The sequence below is a fragment of the Elephantulus edwardii genome, unplaced genomic scaffold (assembly GCF_000299155.1).
Source record: "Elephantulus edwardii isolate Elephantulus edwardi_28Jun2011 unplaced genomic scaffold, EleEdw1.0 scaffold00022, whole genome shotgun sequence".
Taxonomy (NCBI): Eukaryota; Metazoa; Chordata; class Mammalia; order Macroscelidea; family Macroscelididae; genus Elephantulus; species Elephantulus edwardii.
The window spans coordinates 24,270,300-24,278,050 of NW_006399772.1; the positions used below are offsets into that span (position 1 = coordinate 24,270,300).

General features: G+C 36.2%; 1 pseudogene; it reads left to right on the forward strand.

The window, feature by feature from the left end:
- The first annotated feature begins 792 nt into the window (after positions 1–792).
- Positions 793–7,751, forward strand: part of LOC102845514 — a 7,147-nt pseudogene continuing 188 nt past the window's right edge.

The following is a 7,751-nucleotide window of genomic DNA, read 5'->3' on the forward strand; positions in this document are numbered from 1 at the left end:
TCCACCTCACTATGCAGCCTTCATTCTAGACTCCTGTCATTACAATAATACCTAATCACATATCCCTTTTAAACAGTTTAATCCCTCATCTGTTTCAATATAGTAAACATTGTTTATCCCATCTTTCTCAGTCTCCCCCTAATCCCGATGTCAGTCTTATTTTACAACAGTGGCACTATGCTGTATTTGTCCTTTTGTGACTGAGATACTTCACTCAGCATAATGTCCTTCAGGGTCACCCATTTTGAATAATATTGCATGAGTTTCTTTTCAATGCAGTGTAGCACTTCGTTGTGTGAATATACCACAGTTTCTCTATACATTCGTTTGTTGATGGGCACTTAGGTTGTTTCCAAATCCTTACTATTGTGAACAAAGCCACAATAAACATGGGTGTGCATAAAATTAACTTTTCAAACCTTCTGGTCCAGCGCTATTTTTCACTGGAAGATGTTTTATTACATTTTCAGTTTCTTCTTTGGTAATGGGTCTGTTCAGTTGTCCAATTTTGGTTTGTATCAGTTTTGGTAGGTTGTGAATTTCCAGGTTATTTGTCTATTTCCTTTACGTTTTCATATTTGCTTGAGTACAGTTTCTCATAATACTTCAATGTTGACCATTTTATTTTACTTGGTTCTGTAGTGATGTTGCCCATTTCATCTGTTATGTGGATTATTTGTATCTTTTCCTTTATTAGTTTTCCTAGTTTTTGTCAATTTTATTGACCTTTTCTAAGAACTAAGTCCTAGTTTTATCGATGGTTTTAAATGTTTTTTTTTCCTATTTCATTTATTTCTAATTTTCATAATTTCTATTTTTTAGAAGGTGTCAAGTTTTTTGCTGTTCTTTTTCAATATGTTGTAGATGTTGGGGTAGAAAGTCAATGCTAATCTTTTCCTGCCTTTTGATATGCTTGTTTATTGCTATAAATTGACCTCTGATTACTACTTTTGCTGTTTCCCAGAGGTTTTGTTAAGTGATGTTTTCATTGTTATTTGTTTCAAGAAACTTTTTAATTTCATTTTTTTATTTCTTATAGTACCCACTCAGGTTCAAGCAAGGTGTTGTTTGGCTTCCAGACGTATGGATATTTTTCCCTTTATCCTCTTGTTATTAATTTCTAATTTTGTAGCATTATGGTCTTAGAAAATGTATTATTTCTATGTTTTATAATTTATTCATGCTTGCATTGTATCCTACAATGTGATCTATTCTGGAGAACATTCCGTGCACATTGGAGAAGAAAGTATCCTGTGCTTTTTCAGGTGCATTAGCCTATAACTATCTATGAGATTGAGTTGGTTTACTGTGTGGTTTAATTTTTCAGCATATTTGTTGAGTTTCTTTCTGGTAGTTCTATCTTTTCTTGAGAGTGGTGTATTAGAGTCTCCAACTACTATAGTAATGTTGTCTATTTCCTTTTTCAGTTTTGCTAATGTTTATTTTATATATTTTGCATATCTTTCATTCGGTGCATAGATATTTTTGTTGTTACGTCCTTTTGTTCTATTTACCCTTTAAGCATTATGTAGTGACCTTCCTTGTCCTTTATGATTTTTTTGCATTAAAAATTTTTTTATCAGAGATTAATATCGCTACTCCTGCTTTTTTCTGGTTGCCATTTGCTTGGTATATTTTTTCTCCACCCTTTTATTTTTAGTCTTTCTTTACCACCATTTTTCAGGTGTGTCTCTTGTAGACAGCATATTGATGGATTTTGGTTTTTTATCTGATCTCCTACTCTTTTTCTCTCAGTTGTGTATTTCAACCATTCGCATCAGTGTGATTATTGAGAGGCAAGGTTTTACTGCTATCATTTTGTTGAGTTCTCTTTGGTCTTATTGTTAGTTACTTTGGTCCATCCTGCTTTCTGTGGCACCTAAATAAAAAGGACGTCTCTCAATGATTTCTACAACACTGGTCTTATTTTTACAAACTCCCTTAGGTTCTGTTTTTCTGGGAATATCTTGATCTCTTCTTCATATTTGATGGACAATTTTTCTGGGTACAGTATTCTTGGTTGACAGTTGTGTTCTTTGAGTGTTTGATATATGTCATCCCACTGTCTTCTTGCTCTCATGGTTTCTGCTGAAAAAGAGACAATTTTATCTGCTTTCCTTTATAGCTTACTCTTTGTTTCTCTCTTTCTGCTTTCTGAATTCTCTGCTTATCTTTGGTTCTGGCAAATTTGACTATGATATGCTTTGGTGTTTTTCTTTAGGGTCTATTCTACATGGTGTTCTCTCAGATTTTTTAATATATATTCTCTCATTCTTCATTTTGCCTGGGAAGTTTTCTTCTAGTAATTTTTCCACAATTTTGTGGTGCTTTTCCTTGTTTCTTCCTGTTCTGGGATTTTAATGATGTGCATGCTATTTCTCTTGATGTGTCCTACATTATTTCTAGGTTTTCTTACTTTTCCTTCTTTTCTGATTCTGCTTTTTGCTCTGACAGATTAGTGGTGACAATTCTATCTTCTATTTCACTGGTTCTGTGTTCCATTTCTAAAGAAACACACTCTGTTCATGTGTCCCTCCATCATGTTGACAGCATCTGAAACATTAGACCTCATATTTCAGATCACGGTTTCTTGTTTTTCTAGTGCCTCTAATGCCTCATTTGTTTTATCTGCATTATTTTGGATTATTTTTTGTTTGTGTTTTGTTTTTGTTTTGTTTTGCTTTGTTTTGTTTTAAGTTCCTCCTGGTTTTTGTTGCAGTGTCCTGTAGTTCAAGTTTGTCTTTCACCCACTGAAAATATTCAATCATTATTCCTTTAAATTCTGTGTCAGAAAGATCCATCAGACTTTCTAGCTTCAGGAAATCTGTTGATATTGTTTCACTTTTTGTGGGTGAAATCTTGCTTTGTACTTGTGTAGGGTGTGAGGTAGTCTGCTTCTTGCATGACATTGCTGTGGTAGTTTTTTATGCCTGAAGTGATGATGATAGGTTCTTGATCTGAAGTCACTTCTCTAGAAGAAGGTAGGACAGCTATCCTGCCTGTGTTTCTCTCTGAATTTCTGACCAAAGAGATGGTTCAGTTCAGGATATGTGAGATTAGCCTCTTGTTGCAGCTATGTTAGACCAAGTGGTCCCTAATTAAAGGCAAGTTAGTTGACTGGATCTGGATGTGGAGGCACAGATGTGGAATGGAAGGGGTGCAGGGAGGAGGAGGGCAGGGACCTCACTCATATTCCAGCTGTCTGTCTCTTGCCCAGCAGCTTTTACTCAGTAGGGCTCTAGGTCCAGTGGGTCTCTGGGTCCAGCAGGGCTTAAGAAAACTGAGTCAAATTCCTGCTTTCCTGCTTACTCGTGGCTCTGTTGGTGGCTCTCACCACCACTTGCTGTTCTTGTGGCTTCCAAATTAATTGTTCTCACTTAAATTCCTGCTGTCCTGCTCGCTCCCTGTGTGTCACTCCTTGCATGTCTTAGCTCTCATTTTTTTTTAAGCTTTCAAAATCTCAAGAGTTCTGCTATTATTTGGTGACCTGGTGATAAGAATTTGTGCTGCTATTCCAAAGGTTCATGGTTCGAATCTTCTAGCTACTGCACAGGAGAAGAACTTTTAATTCTACCATCAACATTCTAGTGCAAAATATATTAATTTCCTTCTGCACAGATTTCATCACAAGTAATTGTAAAACAATGTTGAAAACAAAGTTCCAATATAAAGTAATAGTGAATTTTCACCCTAAGTGTATAGAAGTTAATTTGTAAGATTACAGTAAAAAAAACTGAAGAGTTCTAGATTTTTGTAATATTCAATCTACTTAGATCCTGTCACAGATTCATGGATGCTGGTAAAAGAGGCAAAGCTTCTGAGACAGAGACAAAGAACAATTACTCATGGCACAGCGGGGCAGGCTTTCTGTTTACAACCTGTTCTCTTACATAACTTCGTTTTAATAGCAGTTTCTTTTGCCCCATCTTTAAAATACTAATGAACTATAATGAAAATTTAGGAGTAAAGTAAGACCAAACATGGTTTAAGACTAAACCATGATTTTCTCAATTGATTGTGAAAGCTAGATAATGGATAAAGACCAAGGAATGATTCACCAATGATTTTTTCAGAAGCTGTAACACAGGAGGAGATTGTCTATCTTTCTCCTGTGGAGCCATGGTGAATGTGAACCACCTGCTTTTGGATTGACAGTTAAACTCCTTTCCCATTAGACTACAAGAGCATGTTAGTTCCTAGAAACGAACACCATGCTTGGAAAAGTGAATGGCAACGAAGACAAAGATTACCCTCAATGAGCTGAACTGATACATTGACTGAAGCAATGGACTTCAGCACAGGGGAGATCATAGGATGGTGCAGGATCAAGCAAAATTTCATTCTGTGGTGTAGAGCGTTGCTGTCTCACTTGCTCATACGTAACAGCAAAAATATCATACCAGAGAAAAGAAAGTCCAGTGATAATCAAAGTCTCTGCTTAAAATGCATGCAAAGATGTTAGAGATCTCTTTCTCTCAGTAATGTTTTTAGACACCATGGAATTAATTAGCTCTCAGTTACTCCATAAACAAAAGCTAGAAAGCTTCCCCTTTCTTATGCCACCCTCACAATCTCCATTCTGATTCAGTCTATTGTGACAGTCACTGTGCCAATTCATCTCGGTGAGGTCTCAACATTATCTGTCCCGTATTTCTATCCTGGTGACTTCTTCTGAATTTTCTATGACTTTGCTTTTCTGGCAGCAACTCTGACTAATCAGACTGAAAGGGAATACGTTAAAATTATTTCAATTTGTCTTCTACAGTATTTAATTAAGACTTCTATCAACAGGATTCCACTGGTAAAAATGAGGCCAATTTGCCATATTAACCTCATTCATGTCCCCTAGACTCACAGATACTTGCTGAACAAATTGCATACAATGTATACTACCCTAGAAAAGCAGACAGCTCTCTTCTTAAATTTCCATATTGACCTTTGCATTTGGCAGGAAGTATTATTAAAATCCCAGCAGGATCCATTAGCAATTTTACAAACTCTACTTTGTCTCCCAATGAGAAACTCAGAGGCAATTTCATCACCCAAAACAAATTTGATCAGTGAAGTGAAAATGACCTGAAAGTCTTCCATGGCTAAGGTGATATTTTCTAAATATTTTTCTACCAATAAACAAGAGGATTATTGAAAACTCCAACCCAAATTGTGAATTTATCCATTTTTTCCTTTATATATAATCATATTTTTACTTATTATGAAGTTTTATGACTCAATATATAATATACTGAGATTTTTTAAAAAATTATTAATTTATCAACATTGTATGTAGATACTTAGAAAATCCCAAACATTTTTTATTTTGAAATCTTTTTTGTCTGATATTAGTGTAGACAATTCTTACCATGTTGTTTGCACAACATTTATTTTCACAAACTCCCATGCTGTGCCTTCAAATTTAAGACTTAATTTTCTGGACTACATAAGTTTGAGTCTTGTTATTTTGTCCAAATAACAATTTATAAATGATGCATTAAGAACAGGTAAATGTAATGGAAGTTATCAAAACTTTGTGTTTAAATATACTATTATTTGATATCTCATTTCTTCACCTTTGATGTCTCTAGCATATAAAGAAGAAACTGCATTATCCTCAGAACAAAGGAAAAGAAGATAAATAATAGTATACCTTTGAGACATTCTTACATCAAATATAAAATAGTAGGATATTTCTTCAAAATAGAAACTGTGAAGATAAATATTACAAACTCTTGGCCAACTTATACAATATTTAAAAAGAGCTGTATCAACTATGCAATTCACAACCATCAGGCTTCAGAGGTTGAAATTTTATTAGAATGCTCAGAGCATCTTTCACTTGGGGAGTATCCACTGACTTTAAGACTAAGAGCCTGATGAGCTATGGCAACACACTAAGATTCCTTAACTGTCCAATGGTTGATATGTCATGGCAACTACTCAAATCTTTAATTATATTTTCACTGTTTATATTTGCTTACTTATATTTTTTGGTGATTATTTTTATTTGTGAAATTTGAATTACATGTGGTTAGGTCTGATTTGTTTGCCTCTCTGAGTAACATTTTCAAAGGTTGTGTAAATTAGGACTTCCCAGTCTCACCTCTTCTTTTTTTAGTTGTTATGCTTAGAATATGATATATTTGAAAACATTTTACATGCACATTGATCACACTTACCATATTGTATAACCCGTATAACTCTTTCCAGACTTTTCTATCACCCTTAATAGCAGGTTAGCAGCCTGTAAGCAATATTACTTACTCCCCACCTCCTACCTCCTGCCCATCCCACTTACCCTTAGTAACCACTTAGAGCTCTCTGCATTTGCTTGTTCTAGACATTTCATATAAGTGGGGTCATCATGTGTTCTTTGTGTCTTATTTCATTCAGTATAATGCTTTCACAATGTTGTTGTTATACTTATCTTTAAAGTGGAATAATATTCCATGATAGCTATAGATTACATTTTACTGATCTAGTTTTCGATTTATCTAGCCTTTGTCTAGGGTGGAGTTTTGCTCAAAGGTGTGACTTTAAACCCCAGCAGGAGGAGGGGATGAGATTGCTGGCCTGGGCCTGGAGCCTCCACTCTGGGAGTTTGGCTATTTGCTGCATCTTGATGGCAGTTTTGATGGGCACATAAGAGAAGTTTTTGGGTTGTGTTTGATGTGTATTACTGCTCTTTGCCCCTCAAGGGCAGGTGTCCTGAGACTTCGCCTAGTGTGGAAGACTGTTCAAAGGTGTGGCTTTAAAACCCCACAGAGGGAGGGGATAGAACTGCTGGCTAGGGCTTGGAGCCTCCACTCTGGGAGTTTGGCTGTTTGCTGCATCTTGATGGCAGTCCTGATGGACACATAAGGGAAGTTTCTGGGGTCATGTTTGATGTGTATTATTGATCATTTCCCCCCAAGAGCAGGTGTCTTTGAGCCTTTGCTTAGGGTGGACGTATACTCAAAGGTGTGGCTTCAATATTCCTTAAATGACACAGCAATCTTTTGTCTATTTGCTGAAATGAACAATTTGGTGTTGCTGTGATTCTGCACACTGTTTCATAGTCTTGTCAAGTACCATAATGGTTACCCATTATGTACAATGTTTGGATGAGCTTCCAGATTAAATTATGTTGGGAAGCAGAACTGGCATCCACTTCCTAAACTAGATGCCTCTGGAAACTCTACAAACTCTCTAAATGCACAGAAATGATATAAGTTATAGAACAGCATTCAGGTCTTTTGTGTGAAACTTAATCTCAGTCATATTCGACTTGATGACACTTAATTACTGCTAAATGAAATTAGTGCTGTTCTATCTGGAGGAACACTCTTCCACTTTATAAGTCACTTTTTGTCAACGAGCAGTAAGAAGTAACCTGGCTTTGCTGTGATGCTGAGCCTTGTACCATTGAGGTATCAAATACCAGAATGGTTTCCCAGTGTGGACAGTGTTTGGTGGAGCTCCCAGTTGTAAAACAGGTTTGGAAGCAGAAGTGGCATCCACTTCCTAAACCACATGCCTCTGGAAACTCTGTGAACTTGGAGAAATGATGAAAGTCTTGGAAAGGCATTAAGTCTTTTGTTTATAAAGTCTCTATGAGTCACACTCGACTCAACAGCAGTCAACAACAACAACAGTTTTCTATTGATGGACACTTGGCTCTTTCCCTTCTTTCCTTCCTTCCTTCCTTCCTTCCTTCCTTCCTTCCTTCCTTCCTTCCTTCCTTCCTTCCTTCCTTCCTTCCTTTCTTTTCTTTCTTT